The 24,673-nt window shown below is 38.5% G+C and overlaps 1 pseudogene; it reads right to left on the reverse strand.

The window, feature by feature from the left end:
• Positions 1-21,087: 21,087 nt before the first annotated feature.
• LOC149238774 (putative sugar phosphate/phosphate translocator At1g12500 pseudogene) lies at positions 21,088-22,002 on the reverse strand (annotated as a pseudogene).
• Positions 22,003-24,673: the final 2,671 nt, after the last annotated feature.

Raw genomic sequence — 24,673 nt, forward strand, 5'->3', positions numbered from 1 at the left:
TAACTTCAGGCTCTGTTTGTAGCTTATAAAGTAAACAATAGTAACAAACAAATTATTCAGGTCCCCGTGGAGTCGCCACTATGTTATCACTCAGATTTTCCTTGAAGTTATTGGGAAGAGGAAAGGGGTCCGAGGTAACCACAAACCAACTTTTAAGTATAGAATCTAGCCAATCTGTACTCAGAGAGGGCTCTCTCTTTAAGTTTTATCTTTGTTTTGAAAGATATTAGGCTAGTTGTGAAGTTTAGGAGTTTTTATTGAGTTTGGGTGGTGAAATTCAATAGTAGAGGGGTAAGACTGAGTAGTTTAGGCCATTGAGCTAATGGAGTCAAAGGAGATGGCTTAACTGGATTTGGTTTCTTAACAAGGGATGGTTTCACAGGGCAAGATGGTCAAATAGGGAACAAATAAAGACTTAAAATAGATGGAATGGGCTCAAATTGGGTGAAGGGCAGTTAAGAATCCTTCAACTTATTCGAAAGAGGGAATTTAAATGATTACTTAATAAAGAGTAGTTAAGTATTCTTTACTAAATAATCAAAGTGAATAAACTAGAAAATAGGAGCAATTAAGATTTCACTGTTTATGCTAATTAAGAAGAAAACATTGAGAATAATAACGATTGAAAACAGATTGCACTCAAACATTTTCCGAATTAATATTTTTCATTTATCATTCAGATATGAAACATAGATGATATAAGAAATAAGGAAAACTTTAAAACATAAGGTATAGAGGACTTATTGATCCGGTGTTTGACTCAAGAAATCTGTGAAAAGTCCTTTGCATAAATTCTTTATTCGGCAAGCCATACAAAAGTTGGTCCAATGGCACTTTATTCCAAAATAATCAGTATTACAAAAATGTCTAAGAATCCACCCTCAATACTCCAATTGAGGGAGTATTTATACAAAAAATTTACAAAAAATATCTCATAATAGAGTGAGATATTTTCTAGGATGACTATGAATAAGTTACAAGAAAATAGAGACAAATAGTCTCGAATATAGGAGAAAAGGTAAACTGATGTTGTGTTGTTCCTATTCTTGTGAGTGTGCTGGAGGCAGGCCCTATGATTTGGCTTGCTGCTGTCTTCTTTAGTAACTCTGTGTTGGCTGCCCTATTTTCACGATACTCTTTACATGTTTTGATACCCTTCAACCTGTTTGATCTCTGTTCATCTTCTTTACCATTACTTACTGCAGTAAATAACCAAAATTTACATTTTACCAAGGATAATTTTACAAAATTTCCAATATGTCTTCCCACCATTTTGCTTCTAGCAATCTATTTTTCTGAAGTTTTCTCAGGGTCTCATCAGTTTCTGTGTACCTAAAAAAGGTAGACTGAATTGGGAACAAGTGCTTCATCTCATGCTCGACATAGAACAAGTTCTCTAGACTGTCATAGAGAACTTTGCCTGTAGGCAATGCTTTTTTTCCTGATGCACTTGTTGATGAACCTGCTTGGTTTCCTGCATACTTATTCAATTTCTCCACATAGTCTTTATGACTCATTAGTTTATCATGAATAACTAGAGGACTTGGCAACCCTTTACTCTGTAAAATATCAAATCTTTTCATGAAAGAATTAATTCTTCTTGCATATCATGGCACCCTTTTTCTAAGTTTTACATCAGAGTTCTTTTAGTAAAAACCCTTTTGATTTCCAAAATTGTCCCTGTTCTATCTTGAATGCCCAGCTCTTCAAGCTGGTACTTATTCCTGGTATTCAAAAACTGTATGAGCCTGTTGGCTTCCTCAGGCATATTTCCTAATTCTGCCCTTGTCTTTTAAATTTCTTCTTGAGCTAGTTTCACTATATCAATTTGCTCAAAAACTATTTGAATTGATGGCCAAGCATCATTTATTGATTGAGTGATGTTGGCCCAAATAATTTTCTTGATTTCTGATAGAGGCTTGTCAAAAGTAAGATCTTTTTCCAATGATTTCACTTTGTTTTCTAACACTTTAATCTCTCTTGTCTTTTCTGCAACATTTATTTTTGGGAGATCATACCTTTGCTCTAAGTTGGCATATTTCTCTTTTACCTTATTTAGCTCTGAAACTTTTAGTTTTAGGTCCTCCATTGATTTTATTAGCTCCTCTATGCTTAAATTAGCAATAATACCTTGTGCTACTCATGTTGTTCATGTTGTTCTTGTACCTGTAACCACCTTTGCTGTAACTACTAGAATATTTGGTGCTAGAGTTTCTCCAAGGGTTGATGGAATTGTAGTTGAGACTACCAATATCACATTGGGAGGCTGAGAGGTCAACTCTCCCTGCTTGTCCTTCAATGATTTTTCAAGTTCTTGCTCAGTCTCATTCAGTCGTTCATTAAGTTTTAAGAGTAAATCCATCAGCTCTTCTTCATATTTTTGCTTTTTAATCTCAGCAGTCTATGGATGCCTGGAAGGTGGCAGCTTTAGTTGTTTCCTTAGGGTAGCAATATCTTCATCTTTCTTTTTGATCAAGGCTTCTGTAGCCTTTACATATTTGGGGCCATGACCCAATCCAATAATTATTTCTTCTAAGGACTTTATTCTGTTGTCTTTGGCTTGAGAGGAGGCCTTCTCCAAGTGTAGTTGAGCAGTAGTGTTATCCAAAGAATTTTTCAACATTTGGGCCATCATTGCCTTACCAATCAAGGTTGAATAAATCATTTCTCGAGTTTGTTTATGCAACTCAATATGATCCAAAGAATGATATCCTTTGCCATAAATTCAAAATTTTTTCTGAGATAATCTGTTGTTGATATAGGTTGTTGCACCTTTGGCTTGAAATAGATCATTATCATTTTTCCTTCTTTGATGTCATAGGCTGACATCAATCTCTATTGATTTGTGGGGGCCATCTTCAATAATTGGTTATAAACCTCAAGCCTCAATGGATCATTCCTGGCCTTTATTTCTGTAAAACATTTCTTGATATTTGAGGCATATGTCCCTGGTGGCCTGAAAGAAGATATCTCTACACTGTCCTATCTTTCTAGCCCCTGTCTCTAGGAGCTAGTGGATGTTCCTCCTACTAGAAAAGTTTGCTGACTCTCCACTCTTTCTTCCCTCTGACTATCTGTAGTTTCTTCAGCAAATTCCTCCTCTAAAAGGGGTTTTAGTCTTTTTCTTTTCGTTCCAGGCTATCCTGAAGGTTCACTGGTAGGGGTAGTTGTTTCTCTATCTCTCTTTTTATTTCTTTCCTCATTTAGAGGAGTTTTCAAAACTGGAGGATCTCCCACATTGCCCTGAGTGGGAAGAGTATGTATTTGGGCTTGTTCTTTGGAAGTTTCAGGTAGCTTAGACATTGTAGACTATTCTGTGGTTTGAAAGATGGTCTCTAATTCTTTGCCTTTTGATGTTCCTGTGGTTCATGTGCTTGTTTCCTGTGAAGGTTGTTGAGAGGTTCCAACAATGGAGGCATCAATTCCTGATCTTTGAGGTAACTCAAATGGTACCTGCCCAAAAGAATCTAGGTCGAGCGTTTTCTCAAGATCTCTCATAACATTCTCAATATTGACCTGTTCACTATCATGTTCTACTAGGGTCCCTTCCCTCCATTCATCCATATTTGCAAATTATTCAACCTCTGGAATCCTATGGTGAATGTATGGTGAGAACTTGTTTCATTCTCCTATCATAGATGAAACTATTAGGGTCATATGGCCTCCAACCAAAACTTTTGTGCAACTTAAGATGATCTTGTAGAATTATCTCTACTTCTTTCCATGCTTCCCTATCATTGTTGACAAAAGGGACTCACTGATTTTTTATTCTAAGTTGAGCTTTCTTTTTGGCTTTGCAAAAATGAACCATGTCTGTATGTATCATTTGTCTGAAATAATCCAATACAAACAGTCTCATTGGAACATATTTGTGTAACTTGAAAGGGCAGAGCTCACATCCATATATCCGGATTTCTGTATGGTTCTTGTATAGGTACCAATCACCTATTCTTTACTGCTTAGAGAGATATAAGATTCTCTTGATGTCACCACTGATTCTAGGAGGGGAAACTCCTGTCAATAAAGTGGTTGTAGGATGAACAAATTGGTCAATAAACTCATTGTATGAGTAAGGGGACTCATAGGATGCATGGAAGATGGGACTCCAAAAGGTAACAGACCTTGGATTGCCTTTATTGTCAAGTTTCCTCACAGGGAAAGGGAAGTTCTCTGACTGATAATATAACATAAGATGATAAATGAAAGTGGTGTATTTAAAGACTCCTTCATTGTCCAGTCTTAGGAATTGGTCATGAATTTTATTGGCAATATAGGAGGCATAATCATACTTAATAGCAGGGGGCTATCTAGGAGTAAAAATTGACAACAACACTAGGGTTACATCATCAACATACTCACTGGAGTTGAATCCCATGATTAAGGATATCATATCAACAATGAGTCTTCCTATGTCTGTGAAGAAAGTTTACAGATAGGGAGGTGGGCCTTTAGGCTGATGTTCAGGCACCATGAAAATCTGACAGATGCAAGTCAGTTCTGACTGAGACAATTGGGTATATTTCTCAAGTAAATATCCTATAGAAAGAGGAGTGAGAGCTTTTTCAGGGGAAAATTGCAACATTTCATTAATGGATGCAGTTGTTATGGGGAAAAGGATTGTTTTACTTGGGGACATAACAGCTCTGACGTTAGGGTCATAGTTTGCCTAGCATTGATGAATCATATCAGGGAAAATATGGACTGAGGGGAGAAAATACCTGGGAAGGTTGGATTCCCATAGTCCCAGAATATCTGAGCCATTTAGGTATTGGTCTCTGACTTGGCAAAAATCTTTCAGGTGGTTTTTGTCAATGGATAAGTCCCTTATCTGAAAGTCTTTATCTGCAAGAGGCAACTAGTCTAAGTCTTTATGAGCGGAGTTCATGGGTGCAACAGATAAAGCCATAGGGGTTTTCATTTCTAGTTCTTATGGATTTTAAAAAAGGAATTTGGGTTTTTGGTGAAAAGTTGGTGAATTAACTAATCTGGGAACTTATATTGGCAAAATAAAGACTGAATTTGCAATGAATTTTTCCTTTCTCTGTGGATTTTATATTGTAAAACCAAACTTGTAGGGTTTCACCGCAAATTGGATAAATACCTGTATTTGGGGAATGAACAGTGTAATGGCAGGTGCTGATGGTGGCTAACAGGTTCCGGGCTACGTCGGCTGCAATTTTGCTTAGAAAGGTGGCGGTTAGAAAGCTTGTACAGTTTGACTTGGACGTTGTTTGCATAGGAGCATGGGTTGCTATACAGAATAATGAAAATGACACTTTGTTGGTTTTATTAAACAAAGTCAAAGGTGGCGGGAATTTTATTAATTGGGCGGATGATGTAAGCGGGAAAGGATGTTTTTTCGCATGCGGAGGGCGGTAAGTGGTATGGTATCGCATCGCTTTTAGAGATGGGCGGGTTTCGGTCGGGAGCCAACGATTCCACATACTTCGTGACACGTGGCGAGGTACTGTGCGGAAACCACTTTGCGATCACGTGCTAACGTGCGGTCACAAATTGGCATGTGATATCGTTAATGGCTGTTGGATGATGGAGGTGTGATTGGACGGCTGACGGGAGGTGTGATATGGCGGGGTTTAATGTGCGCAGGCCCGACCCAATTAAAAACTATTTAATCGTATCAGGAGTGATATGATTGGTTGGGGAAGGTTCTTAATTAACCGTGAGGGTTAATTAATCCCTATTAATGTAGCGGGGGGATTAGGCTCTTAACTAGTTAATCCTATTTAAACATGTTTATGGTTATAATTAACCAAAGGGGTAGAATATATAAAATTTTGGGATTATATATATATTTAAATATTACGGGAAAGGGTGAAATGATGCAGGATTTATATAATACATAGGTTAATAGTTAATATGACATGAAATGTAAAAGCGCTAAGTAAAACATTAGGATTGTGTATTTAACTTAGGCTTAAGTGAAAAAAAGGGGTATTTATGTGATATTGTATATTTTTCCTAAGTAAAATAGGATTTTACTTAGGAAACGACTTATAAGAGTGAATGAATGATGATTTTAATTACTTAGACTTTTAAATTATTGGGCCGAGCGTTCGGTCCCTCCAGAAGTTAGAGAAATGCTTTGATCCCCTCTAATTTTCAAATGCCTTAGTACTTTAGGGGGAATTAGTGAAATTTTTAGGGAAAAATGTGAAGGGGAGTTAATTATTTGACCTTGTCTTGCTTGAAATGCATCAAGTGTAATGTTTGCCTTGCACTTGTGATGAAAGTGAAAATTAACACATTTAGAGTCATTATCTATCACATGTAATTATGCAACATCATTTACCTACCCTACCTACTTTAACCTAACAATTTTTCTTCTTTAATAGGGTGCACTTGGACTGGCAAACCCTTATCACACTTTCTTTTCTTTTACATGCAAATACCTGTCTAAGTCTAACCTTATTACATCCAAGGGCTCAGATTAAACTATTGAGCTCCTTTTATTCACCCTACCTATCTACTTATCTGTCAAGAGTAAACAGTTTGGTCAGATCTTTATTCTCTATCTCTAAAACATAAAATTGAAAATTTGAACTAGTCAAGCTTAAGCTGTTTGACTGTTCATCAATTGTGGCATAAATTACAAGTTGCACACAATTTATTTATTACATAAGAGTAAAAAGTAGTGACATTTAGACTTGCACACTTTCCTTGGTCTTTCTTTTGGTGGGGTTCATTTTCTTTCACTTTTTTGACCATTTTATTCTTTTCACCCTTTGATTTTTCTTTTAGGGTATATCCTCTTTACTTTTTTTAAATTTTTTATTTTTTTGAAAATATGGAAAACCTTTGCAACAAGGAAAGGTATGAAAATATTCATAGCTCATCAAGTCAATCATGAAATATGACACCTATTTCTGTAGGAAGGTGAAATCTCACAAAAATCTTATAAATGAGAAAGTCGGTGTGATTTAGCATAGGATTGATTCTTCAACGATTGACATTTTGGGTGACATTTCCTAGTAAAGGGAAAAAATTGAAGCCTTACCACCTATAGATTAAGTAGAGTATGAGTAAATGTTTCATAATATTCAAACAGTCTCTCCATATTTTGTCCATGAGATCCATGGCAATTATGTTCAAGTGTCAATAACTCATGTTAAGATATCATCTTTGATTCAAGGCACATATACTTCTTCAAGTAGTGGTGGAGAGTCCAACCAATGAGGAGGCAAGGTTGTTCATTTACAAGGTTGGCATCAATCAAGTATTCTCCCTCTCTGACCAACTCTAAGATGTGGAGTGTGCATAATGGACTTATTATTGTAAAATATTGCAAATATTGGATTATCTTGAATTTCAAGGGCTTGAAGTGGTTGCCTCAACCTACAAATATTTAAAGGAACTATGTGTTTTTCAATTAGACCCTTGTGGTCAAAGAGATGCAAAACAGGAGGGCATTATGGCTATTTCTAGGGGCACAATCTGCCATTTTTTGTGAGATTGGTTATGTTTTTTCTTCCTCTAATTTAATGTTAATAACCTACTTGTATGTTCATTTAGTAGATCTGTAATCTGCTAGGTCAATGGATTGTTAGGTGATAAGTTTGCAGAAAAATTAACAATTATGACAAAGTTGAAACATCTGCCTTAACCAAATAATCTAATGACATAATCCATCTCATTGTATGGATGGTGCTAAGGTTATTGCTAAAGTTGATAACTACTCAAAAAGAATAGTGAGGGAAGCTTTGGATTGAATTGAATCAAAGCAATATCAAGCAATATTAAGAGGGATGATGGTACCAGATTCATGAAGCATGGACAACTGATGCTTCAATTACTGCAAAATTCTTCAGAAAACAGAATTGCCCACAGTTTTCCATTATATATATATATATATATGAAGTATTGAGATCATTAGAAAATTGTGGGCAATTTTGTTCTTCTGATGATGATCCATGAGAGTGGATCAAAACATAGAGATTTATCAAAAACTCGAATGTAGTTTCCTTATCTATTTTTCATTGGAATGCATAAATTATGTACAATAACTATGAATTTGAAACTATAAAAAGATACAACACAAGATATTATGTCTTTCAAGTTGGTATCATAGTAATCATTTTTTAATATACTTATAAACAATATATAGGAAAAAAGGGGTAATTAAGAAAATGATATGCTTCTAAATGACATCACATATTCTAGTTGAGGGCATTTATGCCCCACTCAAAGACAAAAGATCAATAAAATCTTGGTTCCTACTTCTCTCTCAGATTTTTCTGTCAGTGTGCACTTTGACCCTCCATTCTAGGAAGAAAGGTATCAGCTACCTTTTTCCAGACTAACCACCTCAGGTGAAAGTGGATGAGCAGGTCTTGCCCCAGTCTGGTATGAATTTTCCTTATTGAAATATTTAGTCCTCCAGTTCTGTGCAGTTCATTATTGTATCTCTATTATACTCGAAATCACTTGAGTTTTGACAACATGATCATTTGGATATTTTTTACTTCTTATGAGTTTACCTAATAGGTTGAACCATAATGACTAGTTTAATAGTCTATATGAGGTGGAGTGGTGCTCATAGTGATGTGATACATGTCAAAATAAGGTATATTATCATAGCAACACAAACTTCATAAAAATCATATTTGTGTTCCTAAATAATAGTGCAAATGCAATGTGAGTCCTAGGGGGAAGCTCAATTGCTGATCAAAATAATGTGAGTCTGTGGTAACTAAGAAATCCAAGCTTTAAATCCCCCCTGTTGTGACCCAATTCATAGAAAGGAGGACATGGCATAGACCCCAGAGGTTTATTGGTAGCCCCATGCCACATGCACTGCCAAGTTCCTCTGGGTTAAAAACAATAGTGCAAATGCAATGTGAAATGAGATTTCTAGACAGACAACATTTTTATATAAGAAAATATTAGGATTGATAGTTATAACAACGAATATATGTTGAAAAAATATGCAATTTAAATATTCATTATTAAGATGCTATGTGCAGAAGTAAAATCAGACCATAAAATATGTTAATAAAAACAACATAAATCTTAAAAGCTAAGTTTAATCCAACCTGGTCAGTGGACATGGTAGCATGAACATGAAAGCAACTTGATTCACATAAAATTCACATAAAAGACACTTCGATATTGTAACCAATTTGATGTGCCACTGCAAACTACTAAAAAGCCTTAATTAACTTAGCTTCAACTATGTAGGCAAATAAAATTGACTAATGATAAATATAAGATAATTAAATAGAACTAACCTCTCTAGATTGTTGTTCTTCATGCTCAGCCAATATATTCTCTAATCTCTCTTTCTCTCTTTCTAGTCTCTTCACAAATTCCTCTCATTCTTTTATTGTAGCTTTAGCAGCTTCAACAGTTGCCGCCTCTGCAACCATTTGTTCCTCCCTCATTTTCCTCTATATTTGTTCATGCCTCTCCACTTCGACATCCTCTGAATCAGATCCTGAAGTTGAATCTGTATCTGTGTCTCACCTTTATCAGTTTTTGATGAACTGCCATGGACATCATCTAATTCAACTTTGGCTCTTTCTTGGCCTTCCTTGGTGCATCTTTTCATGTCCACAACCTACAACTCTAAAACATCTGCAACAAACATACTTCTTTCTTTACCATGTACACTGTCCCATAGTATGTAAGCGATTTCTTTCTTAGTTTTCTCAAGAGATGCACTATAGGAGTCTTCCCCTTTCCTGCTGACTGTCACATTTTTCTGAGTTAACATTAATCATTTGAAGTTCCTGAACTTCATATTTTCCTCCATTTTGACCATGGCAGCCAGCTTCTTTTAAAGTCACTAATATATCTGTAGCTTTAACGTGAGATTCAAATGTGAATTGTTCCCATGGTGTTAATCCCAGTGAACGTTGGGTTGTTATCAATGGTTGAGATGCGCTCTTCTTGGTTCTTGGATTTCACTAGTTATTCTTACATAGATCGGGGCTGAAAGGCCGATTACAGATGGGCTGGATGGATAAAAAGTAATAAATATTTTAGTGGTGTGACTGCTTGCCTATTTGCTTCTAGTTCATTGGCTAGATCAACTGGATTTTTGTCTCGATCCATTGATGAATGAAGACAACCAACATTGCTAGGATATACCCACTTACCTTTCATTTTAGTGTTACCAACTACCTACCAACCTATTAATATTGTTGCACAGGAATAGATAGGAATGCCCTATACTTACTGCGTTGGACAAGAAACCCAACTCAAAGCTACCATTCTTAGAAATCCTGGTTTCTCTACCCGTCAGAGAGGCACCTAACACTATTCTATCCGAAGTGGCATGCACTGTTTCCCACGGTTTCATATGAAGAAGAAACACAAGGAAGATGAAGAAGTAAAGCAGATGTAAGATTTGGTCTGTCATCCTATTTTCACTTGCCATTCTGAAATCTTTCTCCACAGTAGATGATAAACACACACAGAGTCAGGGAGCAAGCTTCTAAACTAAAAATTCATTCGGATTAGACCTAGGCTTTGAAATTTGAGTGATGAAACTGTAACATTGAAAGGGTCAATACGTTGTATCTGCACTGAACATGGAACAAACTTCACAATTGATCCAAATGGCCACCATATCTGGACTGAAAATGGGCTGGCTGACTGGGAGATGCATGTTGAACTGACTTTGCAATTGACTCGAATGTGCAGAGCTTGCAATTGACTCGAATCGCCTCTGCATAGTAATGTTGAAAATCAGTAACTCGAATTGCCTCCGCACAATAATGTTGAAAATAAGTTTGGCCACGGAGCTCTCTGTCTTGCAACCTAGAACACTGACATGAGAGGGGACGGCTTTCGCATTTACTCCGTTCCCATATGAGGTACTTTACATATCCCAAGTGAGGATGATATACTTCGAGAGTAGCTAACGCGTTAGATGAACTGGCATGTACGATATCTACTCCCTCATACACAAATTCCTGGTTGTTGCTCTCATACCCGATGGACGAGTTACCTAGAATATTGAGAGGGAAAGAACCTCTGTCAAGAACAAACCTGCATTAATAAAAGGAATGGTTGGTTTCTCTCATTCATAAAGCATCGGTTTGTCTCCCTTCAAGTACTCGTTCCCACTCTTTCCTCCTCTTTAGGCATATGTACCAAAGTGTGGGAAAAGCAGTTGCATAACACTAAAAGTAGTCAAATCCATGCTTTGGTGAGCCACAGTCTTTATCTAGCTAACCGAATTTCATAAGCAGCTATGGAAGCAAAGAAAGTATAGCCACAAGCAGATAAAGCATAGGTGACAGAGGACATAAAGACAAAGGAAGGGATAGGAGCATAACCTGTTGATTTGAAACCAAACAGGCTCTGAATATAGGGGTAGGCAAGAGATATGAATATATTTACATGCTCAAGTAAACTCTGGGCCACCTGAAGCTTGGAGAAATCCATCCAGCCATTGTTGTGAAGTAGATCCAGGATGCTCAGCCTTCATTCTTTTGATTCTCCAACTAGTCTTTCAGCGCGTAAAATTGTGGTGGGAAAATCGATTCAAAACTCAACCACTACAAAAGAATATGGTTTGACAACAAATTTTGTACATACTACAAATAGGTAATACATTAACATAAAGGAAATAGTTAATACATTAAAATTGTGGTGGGAAAACCAATTCAAAACTCAACTACTACAAAAGAATATGGTTTCACAACAACTTTAGTAGATACTACTTCAAATAGGTAATACATTAACATAAAGGAAATAGTTAATACATTAATATAAACGATACAAGATTCAAACTCAAAATATAGCACATAATATTTGAAAAGAGTAAAGTGATTCTTTTTAGATATTTTATTTCTCTTTTTATAATTTAGTTTAATTTATCTTTGAAGATATTAAAACACCATTTATTTTAATGAAGATGAAATCATTTTTAATGAATAAAGTATAAGTCCCAAGGTATATGTTACACAATTTGAAGAATCCAATAATATCATAAGAAATTTATTTAATTCCACTCAAACCATTTTGGGACTCTTCCAAAATGAAACTTTGAAAAGCTCAAGGAAAAATTTATTTCACCATAGAAAAAGTGAAAGTGTCTTCTAGATGTTTTTAGTCCCCTTGTTATCCATACATCTAATTATTGTGGAAGAACTCCAATATATATCCTAATTTGAAGGAATAGTTTCAACAAGGACATTGATATGACCCTCAAGAACTAAATCCAAGAATTGTTCTTTGTTTAATATGATAGGGAAATTCATCTTCTCTTATCATGTACCCACCCCCCTAAGTGGCATTAAGGAGGTGAGTTAATGAAATTTTTCCTCTTTAAGTACTATTATAGGATCTCTTTTGAGCTTGTATATGTATTTTTCTCAACAATAACTTTCCAACCATTGTATTCTTGCTTAATTATGAGTCATGCATAGAAATATATGACCTTCTAAAAATTTCTTCATGTTCTCTTTTTCTCAACCACACTAGCAATCATACTAGTGATGTGGCAGAAAGTTCACCATGCATTTGTATTATGCCATGTGACAACTAGTATAATTCACCCTTGGGTTCACACTTGTCAAGACATTCATCTTTGCTTAACGACTTATTGGGTTTGTTATTTTTTGTATATGATAGGCATTCTCTTATCATGTACCCATCCATCTAAGTGGCATTAAGTGTTATAGAAATTTTTGGGCACTACAAACCCAATCAAACATGTCCATAAACCAAGGGCTCCTAAGTCCCTAAAATTGTTGTTCCATACCCTAAAAGAGCAAGGTCAACTGATTACATCATCTCCTAGAAGTTCTCCATGAAAAACTGCTCAGAACTAGTCAAAACTGGTCCATCTCACCTGCTCCATGGTCAAAGTGCAATGCATCCCACCTAATGCACATGGGAGGTGCGATGCATACTGAAAAGCCCTTCTATGGGGTGCGATGGGCGAGAGTGGACAAATGGTAGAGATAGTTTGTGAGGTGGATGATCATGGAATCTTCCAGAAACTTCTCCTATGACACTTGCCTCTCTGAATTCGCCCAGGTATGAGGAAGAGATCATCAATATCCAAGTGGAATCAAGAACTATCAGAGAGAGGACACTAATCAGAATCCCAGAAGCTGACTCACCCCCCTATAATCATCTATATATGGATCCCTCATCCTAGAGATCCAAAGGCTGGAATTTTGTATCTTGTAAGGAAGTGTTGTTGGTTTCTTGTTGGAATATCATAGTGTTGGGTGATCTAAGCTTTTCATGAGATGAAAGAAGGGCTTTCATGCTGGACGATGACACTGAGTCAGAACAATTGGTTGTAATCCTCTTTTCTTATTCTTGATATTAATAAAGCTATTCAAGTTTTCCTCCACATTCTTGTATGTTTGATGATATATGCATTTGTGTGGTCAATATACATCTGGTCCTATATTGTTTATGATTGTAGATCTCTGTTCTTCGATAGTATTATGATGCTTTGATTCCACAAGTGCTCTTTGAAGCTGGGTAGATGAAGGAGAAGTGGCAAGGATATGTCAGAAGGGAGAGGAACTGAGCAAGGAACCAAGCACAAGACTGAGGTTGGTGTCCTTCATTCCACTCTCATCTACTTCTCATAAAGGAAAATGAAAGTAGTTTTAGTTTGTTTGTTTCTAAGATAGCTACCAATCTTAGTGGGACTAGCAGCTCCAAGTGGACACTATATTTCCCGATAACAAAATGGCGACTCCATTGGGGAGTGAATAGATTGTTTGTTTGTCTATATTTGTTTGTTTTATAAACTTACATATGGAGCCTGAAGTCAAGCCAGCTAGCCTTCAAACTGCATTTTCTATGAAAGTGCAAAGTAGATCAATGCTGCTTCAGTCTATCTCCAGGTTTTGTTTATAAACTGAACAACCGATTTGCAAACTTTCTAATTGCCCTAGTGGTGGATCTAGTAACCTCATTAGATCAGCCCCTATGATTTCTATTTGTTGTACATCATTTGCTTGGCCTAAATCCCTGAACTGAGCTGCAAACTGTGACCAAGAGCCAAGTCAAGTCTCGTCCTGGTACCATCGCACCCTCTCTTCAAGGAAACCAGTATGCATCGCACCTCCCATTTGCAGTAGGTGGGATGCATCCCTATTTCCCTGTGTTACAGGTGCGGCGATCAGAAAAGGCTAATTTTGCCTCCAGGTCTTGGTTTTTCTTCACTCTTTTCAGCTCTATTATGGAGTTTTGTTGTCTGTGATCAGTATACCATTGTGGAAACCCCCTTCCTCTCCATAATTCCGCCTCTATTGTGCAAAGAACTGTGAATTTTTTTATGTATTTTCCACCATTTTCAGTTCTCTTTTGCAAAGTAGTAGCATAGTCATATTGTCGTCTTTTGATTTGAAAGTTTCACAAGTGTTGTTTTTAGTCAAAGAAAAGAATTCTATTGTTCTTGATGGTCGATTATAAAGTTACTCTTGTATTTGATTTGAATTAGTATTTTTTCAAGTGTCGAAAGCAGTTTTCAATTCAAAATAGTAAAGTGTCATCATTATCTTCCTTTCATTTTTGAAGAGAAATCCATTAGTACTATCGCTTTGAAAAGATAATTCAAATTTGTACTTAGCATTCTTCTTTTCATTCACACATTAAGAAAGATGAAAAAAATACATGCATGTGCATTTTCATTTAGACTGCTTGTTGGTTTGATTTAGGACAGTACATCTAGTGTGTGCTCTCTGCTCTATGTTGAAAGAATATCATCTCTCTTGCTTTAGTAGCTAGGATTTTCATTGCAAAAAGAAGATTAAATGATTGTTTATCATCTTAGATTGCATTTTAGGAATTGTACATCTACATCATGTGGTGAACCTGAAAGAAAAATTTCTTAAGAAATATCAACTGTAAAATAAATTTAATGAACCTAAAAACGCTTTGGAACCTAACGCACAACATCTAGAAGTCTAGGCTAGAGATGTATTCCAGCATCGTAAAGCCTGGTAACTGTTTCTTTCACTGTTGGTTGGGTGATTCCTCCTCTTTGAGACGAAAAGTGCCAGTACAGACTTGTGCTCCCACGTACCATCGATTATATATTGGGAGACCACAATAGGCTATATCCTTTATCCATAGGAAGCCGTGTCTGCCGCCCTATCGATCGCAATGCATTGAACACAGCATTCAGGAAGATTGACTGCCGTACCGTAAAAAGTATTCAACAGTTTTGCGATTGGTTTGGTAATCCCTCTGTCTAGATTTCTAGAGTAGTCTCTTTTGTTACTTTTCAGACTCCTTAAAGGAAAAGGTCCATGTAAGCACTTGTCACTTCAGGCTCATTAAAAATCGAAGGCGACTAGAGTCATCTTTTGTTTTTTCTCGACTCTTAAAAATTGAGAAAACAAGTTGTGTCAAAGCATCTAAAATTTATTTTAATCGGAATAACATCACTATTCCCTCGTTGGTCTTAGGTTGAGAAAATGGAGTCCACCAACCAAGGATTTCCCCTTGGAGGTAATCCTAGTCCTTTCTCCTCTTGGGGAGATGTTGGTGCACCCCATATGGCCACATTGTCGCTTCCAGGATTTACAATTGGCTTGCCCATATGGCTCTTCTTGACCTCCGTCGTTCAGAATACCATGATTCCTAAACAATCAATTCAGCAACTAGATGATACTAAAGTTACCCCCCAACCTTCTACTTCATCTGATTCTCCCTCTCCTCCTTCCTCTTCGCTTGATAAAGTTGGTAAGGCCCAAAATTAAGTAACTAAGAAGGAGAAGAAAAAGAAGAAGAAGAAGGAGCCAAAGGAAAAAAGGGGTAACCAGGCATCATCTAGTGAAAATCCACACACTGCACTATCTAGGCCTAAATCTCCATGTGTCATTTGCAAAGGAGACCACTATCATCAAGATTGTCCCTGCATCCCTCAGATATTAAGGGACTGGTCTCCCCGTTTGCACAATCCGGTGTCATCGACCTTTGACAATCATGTTGAGAGTACACCATCAACTAGTGAAAATGAAGTCCCTGGACAAAAAGGAAAATGTAAATTCCCTTGTAGACTATGTGAAGGCAATCATGCCCTCCACCATTGTCCCTTCTTGGAAGAAGCTAAAAGAGTTTTGGATGACCGTCCGGCTTCACCGCTATGGCTTCCTCCTGGATATAAGAAACTCTTGCCAAGTCCATCGCTAGTTGAATATCTGACCGACACGCCATTGCGGTCGGTCGAAGCATCTGTCATTGAAGATAAACCCGCTGAACCCATACCAGAAGAAAGTCAAAAGGTTGAGGCGGTAGTCGACCCGGTCTTGTCTTCGGAAGGTCCATCTTCAGATGACATAATCACTGAAGAGAATGAGAATGGCATCGTCCAAATTCTTTTCGTAAACATAGACTCTGATGAACATGAGGGCAGTCTACCCATTCCTTTACCATAGGAAGGAAGTTCGTCAGAGTCATATCCGACCGTCTATTCGGTCCTACCTCCAAGCAATCTAGTCGCTTCTTTTGATTGGAATCTACTAGGTAGACCCTGGGTACCAACCAATGTACCATTCCAAATCATTGTACAAGCTTACAAAATGTTCATGGTAGGTACCATCATAGATGAAGGGGCTTTTGTGAGTATCATTTCCTCAATTTCTTGGCAAGCGCTTGGTTCGCCATCCCTTCTGCCTGAGATGAGAAATCTGACAGGCTTCGATAAAGGAACCAGTCGACCATTAGGGATCCTTCCCAATGTGCCCATAACGTTGAGAAGGAAAATTGTTTACATGAATGTAATGGTAGTCCGAGGACCTCTAGATTATAATCTACTCCTTGGACATGACTATATTTATAGCATGGGAGCCATTGTCTCCTCACTCTTTAGAGTAATGTGTTTTCTGCATGAAGGCCGAGTGGTCAAGCTCGTAGACCAGCTTTCGTTCCCCAACTCACACATATAAAATAGTCAAAAGCCATCCCTAAATGGACTTTTCATGCAAGGAATGTCTCATCAATCTCCAGTCTATCCACCTGATGAGCGCGAGTGATTCGGGAGGACATGACTGAAGCCCAAGGGGCATGCACCCTGGCTTGCTCCAGCAGGGAAAATCTAGGTATAAAGTAGGTTTCCGTGAAGGAAAATGACTGGTCCGGTACCCATCCGCATAGGAAGAGGGAATTAGACCAGAATAAGATTCCTCTGTCAAGGTTAGGAGGTTGGGATTTAGAACCACCCTTGTCTAAATGGATTAAACCAGGACGTGTTTCTATCTGCGGTGTGGATGGAAACTATCTTGCAGATGTGAGAACTTCTATATGGTAACCTGGAAATTTTTCACTATACCTGGGGGCATGCAAACCTCTTGTGAATAAGCGAGAAGTGACCAGCTAACATTAACTCTATGATTCCACTGACTTCAACCGCCTAGGTCGGGTGAGTGTTCAAATCGACCATTCATCTTCGCAGGGGCCAGCATGGCACCGGCAAAGTAAAGGAAAAGTTTCCTACCTAACCTTGGTAGTGATCTTGGTAGTTAAGTAGAGGGGCGTAGTTGGTCATTCCTAGATTGCATGCGAGAGGCGCTGGAGCATAGTTTCGAATGGTGCAAGCTCCCTAAAAATTGAACCTATCAATGAGACATCCTTATTATATGATTGGCACAAGTAGTTTTTATGTGGAGTTCAAGCTCGCTAAAAATTAAACATAAGCAATGAGAAAACGTTCCCCCAGAGTTTAAGCTCATTAAAAAATGAACCAGTTTCCGGTAAATAACCATTGTGAATGCATTATCATAAGCTTTTGAGCCCTGGTCGTGTTCTCATCATCACCTCCACTCTGTTTTAGCCAATAATTCACCTCCATTTGATTATTTTCCCCTTTTTGAGGAACAACTGCAAAGAGTGATCCTGTTAGCCATCCTTGTGACACTGCCATGACTGGAAAATTCCAAACCTTACCTGGAATCAGCTTCTACCCAAAATTATCACTCATTCCTCTAAAGCGAGTCTCCTTTAAGCTCTTTTCACTTGACTCGTAAAATATGAAAAGATTGCCGAGCGATTGTCCTCTCCAGCTCATTAAAGCAACTGGAAGTGCTATCCCTCCTCTAGATTTTAATATTTTTGGACCTGAGGTATTATTACACAAAAAGATCGAGCACTTGTCTTGTTCGGCTCGTTGAAATTACCAAAAATTCATCCCTTTCATATTATTTTATACTTTTTCGGACTTGAGGGATTATATGACGAAAAAGGATTAATGGAGTTTCCTTTACGTCCCTTCCAGACTCTCTAAAATTGAAAAGGATCGAGTTATCTTTGTCGTTAAACTCGTTAAAACCGAATTGCGACAAACTTGTCCATACAGACAAGAACGAGTTTCACTGTCACTAGGCTCGTTAAAATATAGTGACGGGTTTGCCCAAAGGGAAAATTATAGAACAAGCATATGTTATCCTCCTCAAGCTTGACAAAAATAAAGAGGTACTGGTCAACAATGACTGGGGAAAAATTGGGAAGAAAACTTGAAGAAACTTTATTGGTAGCAAGTCGCTCTTGAACATGACACTTTCACTCTGCATTCGAGTCGGGTTGGGTTGTTCCATTCACTGGTTGTATCACCATGGGTCCATCACACCATCCACATTTGGGGTTAACGCTACCAATCCATCATGTCAGTGTCGCCGGTATGTTCAAGAGAAGTCGCTTAGAGAATTCACCTATGTCTCATCCACTGTAATACATTCACGCTCCATTCTTTCATGACTGCCACCCTGAACCCTGTATCATCAGATCGTTTTCACCTCCAAAATAATTTACTCTGTTCAATGTTGTAGATGTGGGATTCATTAAGGCCTTCCTATGGTGGGTCGCTTCTTGTCAACATCGACTCATTATCCAAGAAGTCGACTTAGGAACAACCCTTTCAGTACTTTGAAGCTTGCATGCTGGTGGGCTCCAGTATTGTAGCAATAATGCTACAACTCCTGGAACTCCCTTCTTTAATTTTATCAACCCGGTAGTTCGTAACAAACTTGGAAGCGACGGTGCTATATGCACAAGTACTAGCTCTTGCCGCAACTGTCACTTGGTCAGCTGGCACAAGTTCGCTAGGAGCTTAAGCCAACTTCTATGAGCTCTTAGAAGAAGCTTTTTAATTGATGGATGAAAGCTAACTCGAAGGAAGCTAATCTAATTGCAAAAAGAAACTGAAAGCCAAAAAAAGAAACGCAAACCCTACCAAACCCTAATTCTACCAGCTAGTCCTACTGATGCAAAGGAGAGCATGCAAACTACTGAAAGAGATGCCATTACTTCTATGAAGGTAAAATACATGTGTCTAGACTACCTCTATCTGAAGAAAACATATTTTTGTATTTTTGATCAAGTTAAGAGAATTATCATGCATGTGCTTTTAACTAGCTTTTCACTGTGCAGAGGTGGATCAAGGAGGAGAAATGCTTGGGAAAGGTTGGGAAGGTTTAGAGAGGGTCTAAGGGGTCCCTAACACCCTTCCAAAGAGTCTCACAAAGTTTGGCTGCCAAGGAACCGTGTTTATGAGCTTCTACAGGAAGTCTGCAGGGGTTTCTACAGGATGTTCTGTAATTCTTCTACAGGATGTTTCGAAATGGGATTTTTGAGGATGGGTGATGGATGGAAGATGCATGGATGGTTATGGAGGTAGGATGGGGGTCTGAAGTGACCCAGGAACTGATGGATGGAGTGGTGAGATGATATGTGGAAGGCTGATTTGGTTTTAAGGTAGTTGAGACAACAATGGAGAAGAAGGTAGGGTTACGTGGGCAAGAGGATGGGTGTGAAGCGAGAAGCCTAGATATGGGATGAATCAGATGGCTCTGATGAAGCTTGACCATGTGAGTGAGTGATAGAGATGCCCTGCACAATGCACATTCAACCGAATCAATAAATTCTTGCAAACAAACTAAGTCCTAGCTAACTTAATCTAACTGTCAATGAAATGAATAAACATCAACCTCGTTTAGAAAGAGAACCATGTACATCACGTGAGCAAGAACATTCCGAAAGATCTAAATTCATGAAAAACTCCTACCAATCGATTCCCAAACATAAAAAGCTACTTTAACCAACAAAAACAACCAAAATAACTAAAGAGCAGATTTTATTTTAAGAACGCAACAAACACACATAAAGATAAACAGGGGAGGTACTGGGCGCTTGAGATGGGCCCAACCCCAAGAGCTACAGCCTCCCAAGAGAGATTTAGAGCTGGTGCAAAGCTGAATTCATCTTTATTAATCAAGAATGAAGAGTTACATCAAAATTGTCCACAAGGAGAGCTTGAGAATGAGCTGAAAGCAAAGCTAATCTATTGCATACAAATCGAATTACAAAATGACTACAACAAGGCTATGAAATGACTAACTACTAGCTACTATCTACTGGCTAACTAGCTAACATCCACTGGCTAACCAAAATGAAGCCCTAAGCCTTCTTATTTATACAATTTGAGGACCCAACAGTCCTCCTAAACTTTAGGGACTCGGCTGCCCAAAACTTGGAGTTAACAACAGTCCTACTTGACTTGCTTGGCTGCCCTTGTGCTGATTGATTCGGTGGCCCTTGAACTCCGAGCTGATGGTGGAGAATTTGAGGTAAGGTCCCATAAATGAAGGGGACACCTTCCTACAAATCCTCTAGCTTGTTCTCCCACGAATTTGGCTGCCAAGTGCTCATTAAGACCTTCAATTTTGTCTCCAAGTTGACCAAAAAGGCTACACAAAGCACCCATTAGACTTTTTGGCATAATGACTAACCAAATTCACTCTATTAACATAAATATAATCAAAAACATGCAATAAACTAATGAGAATGGTGGATTAAGTCAAATTAGGAGGTTGAATGAGCCCAAATAATTGTCCATTTTTGGGGCTCATCATCACCCCCCTACTGAAATTGTTGCTCATCCTCTGAGCAACCAATCTCTCTCCTCATCTTTGACGGCCCTGGTGGCCTCCTTGGCTAAAATCTCAGCCGATTTCTCCTTCTGCTGCCCTTTCTCCAAACTTTCTATAGAAACCGTTCTCTGTCTTCCTGTAGAAACAGTCTGCTAACTTTTTGCTGCCTGCTGCTTTTCCTAGTGAATTCTCAGCCTTGTTATGAGTGTGCAAGTATATGCAATCATATGGAAGAAATGGTGGCCTTGGCATTTCCTAAAACCTGCAACGTGAGGGCACTCATATGTTTTGTAACAAGGAAGTTGGTTAAATTCACAAGATAAGCCATGGTCATGTTTCCAAGCAACAGAAATATGATAAAGGTGTTTTCTCTGGCTTTTTCAATAGCAATAGCTAATACATTACCCTCCACAAAAAGAGTAACAGGAAGCAATAACAGCGCAACAATTGGTACCATGTACATGAGCAAAATCATAGAGTGAAGCTTCTCTGCCTCAGAGGTAAGCAGGAGCCCCTGAACAACTGATTTCAATGCTCTGGCAGCAGTTGATCTTAGGCAAACCAAAAAGCCAAAAAGGTGGAATAATGGCTCACTGTTGTTTGCAATAACAATGCCAAATACCACAGGCACCAAGGCCATATAAACCACAGAAGACTCCCTCTTACATGTTATTATAAATGCAAAATGTTGCTGTGAAGAAGGGAGTTGTTGCCCCAATAGCTTGATTGAAGGAGACTGTCAAATAGCGCAGAGAAATATTGCCACAAACAACCGAGAAGGAGAAAATGAAGCTCAGTGCCAATATCTCAAGAAACTGTCTCCTGGAGACGATGAACTGCATTGGTACAATCTCTAACCATGAAATTGCCAGAAAACCATAAGAACAGGCACACATGTGCAACATTGTGAGGAATATTGGGTATCTGCATCCAAAAAACTAAGTAGGCATTTGTTAAGCAATAGCACACCAATATTGGAAGAGTACCAAGCTGCAATAATGAGAGCTGTTGTAATAGTCTGGGACACAGGAAATGCACCATATTTTCCTTCTCCCGTTGGAGTTGGAGGTATGTCAATAACTTCTTGTTCAAGCTTTGGATTACTGCCCCGCCTCGTCCATGTTTGTGTTTCGGCCATAGCTGAAGAGGGCTTGAAAAATCAGATCTGATCAATATTCAGAAGACCCAATTGGTTTCCAGACCTGAGCATCGTCTGGGTACTTGTCTATACTGTGTAGGACTCAGATGGACCCAAAACAGATGTGGATGTCTCGTTATTATAAGCCTCCCCCAACTCTGCAACTTGGTGATCTTTTTAGCCTCCTCGAGCTGACAGATGAAAGAGAGATCAGTTCCTATTGGGAACAGCTTCAGATTGAGATTGAGGTGTATGAGAAGCGAGCACAAACACAAATCTCATCAGAGAGCTCCACCCCAGTTCCGCCTGAAAACCAAGCAAATTACTCTGCCCTGGAAGACTCTGATGTATTTTCCTGTAAAACGTCTTCCTGTAGAATGCTACTGCCCCTCTAAGCGAGCCGGATACGCAACAGACTCTCGAAGACAGGTAGAAAACCCCATGGAGGATGACTAGTTAACAACTTGTGGGAGCAGAGGACGTGTACTTCGGTTGAACATGATGCAAGTGCAAGTTAACAACATTCTATGAGTTTCCGCTGAGCGCTCATTAATTCTGCGTGATTTTTGGTGGAGTGAGGTGGAAAAAACGTGTGCTGGCCCATATGAACTACTGTGCTATCATGAACTGCATGTCTTCTTCTATTTGTTAATAAATTGATGCCCCGTGCACTGAAGTTCAACAAATCTTCCATTGCCTATGTTTCTCAACTTCCACGTGAATGACTATCCACGCATGTTGCGTGATTTTCTTGTGAGTGCTAGAGAACTAGGTGTCTTGCTACATTCATGGCTTAATTTCACCATTCCATTCGTTCATGCAATGCTTAGACTAGATTCATGCAATAGATGAACAAGGTTTAGTCACGTACCTGAAGTCAAACGGCTGCTTGTGAAGCTTTTTGCTGCTGCATGCTCATGTTCTGCTGCTGCATGCTTGGATCCTTTGGTTGCATGAGGACTTGGCTGATGATTTTTGATTTCTTTTCCTTGTGCAGGTGTCCTCTGACCAAATCTAAGCTGCATGCATTTGTTTCCACGTTCAAATCTGCACCTTCAAGCTGCTGCTGTTGCAATGTCACAGAACCAGAACTTGTTTTCACCATTTCTCCCAAACGGTAAAGCGGATCGATCTGAAACTTGCTGAGCATGTTTCTATCATCATGATGCATCTCCCATAGAAAAATCGTGATCAATGGATGCACGGATTTAGAGAAAAATGGAAAATGGCTGACGATTTCAGAGATCGATTTCTCGGAAACCGTGCATCGGAATCGGTTGAAACTGCTTGGGTAGGTTACCATCACTCATATGCATATCCCCATGAAACAGGTTTTGAAACGGATGCACGGTTATGGAGAAAATGAAAAAAAGGCTGATGGTGATGGAGGCTGATTTCTTGGAAACCGTGCACCGGAATTGGCTGAAACTGCTCAAGCATGTTTCCATCACCCTTGTACAATTCCCCATAAAACGGTTTGTCAAATGGATGCATGGTTTTCAAGTTATGGCAAAAAAAAATTTTGTTCTATGGATTTTTGCCTCAAGGCTTTTTGCATGTGTTTGCATGGAAGGGAAAACTGAGCTTGGGCTGTGATGCAGGTATGGAGATGATGGAGGAGGAGTTGAAAGATTGCATGAGGGCTTCTGAACCCTTGAGGAAGCTACCATGTTCGCCAAACCACTTTTTGAAATCCATGTCTAGTTTCCCACAATTTCTACAGGAAGTTCCTGTAGAAGCACAATGAGAAGCACAATGAGGTGGAAAAAATGATGGAGAAAGGCAAGGGATGGACACACAAGTGCTTGTAGGCCTAATCAACAGATTCCCACCATCAGATTCCATTTTAGACTTGAATTTGGTTCGTCCAAAGGTTCTACAGGATGTTTCCTGTAGAAATACAGAGCTTCCTGTAGAAGGCACAAGAAAAATTCATTTAACCTTGATTTGAGTGCTCCTCCTGTCATGAAACATCCTTCTTGCAACCTGCAATTAGCCAATGGAATTAGTTTTATTTTTCTTTTTCTTTTTCTCTTTTGTTTTTTTTTGAAAAACAACTAGGGCGCCTCATGGAGGTTTTCACCCTAATTGCCTGCCTTGGGCGCCTCCAAGGGAGGTTTTCACCCAAAGATCTTATTGCCTTTTTATTTTCTCTTTTTTTTCCAACCCATTGACCGCCTCATGGAGGTTTTCAATCAATGAGCCAATCTAAGGTGCCTCCGAGGAGGTTTTCACCTTAGATTTCTATTTTCCTCTTTTTTTCATTTTTTTTCTTTTTCTTTTTTCTCTTTTTTCTTTTTTTTTTTTTCTTTTTTCTACCCTACCCTACTTGAAAAACAAAATCATTTTCAAGTATAAGAATACTTCCAATGGAGCCATGTGCACATTGAGATTAGAGACAAAATGATGTGAAGGCTCGAAATGCATGCTTTGACAAGTATCCGGATTTCAGAGACCAAATGATCTGACTTTGAAGGGATCAAACATAACTGAGGAAGAGAGTACCGCTGCAACTTAGTGACTATCTGGAACCATATCTCAATATAGCTTTGATATCCTTGGTCCTTTTGCTGATCTAGATCATGTTTCATGTCACCTTCTAACATGACTTTCTCATCTTCCTCTTTTTGCTGATCTTTCTCTTGAGTACATGGAGGATTTGATAGTAACC

Source organism: Pinus tabuliformis, chromosome 8 (genome assembly GCF_031772625.1).
Source record: "Pinus tabuliformis cultivar Carrire ecotype Pingquan chromosome 8, CPIR1, whole genome shotgun sequence".
Classification (NCBI taxonomy): Eukaryota; Viridiplantae; Streptophyta; class Pinopsida; order Pinales; family Pinaceae; genus Pinus; species Pinus tabuliformis.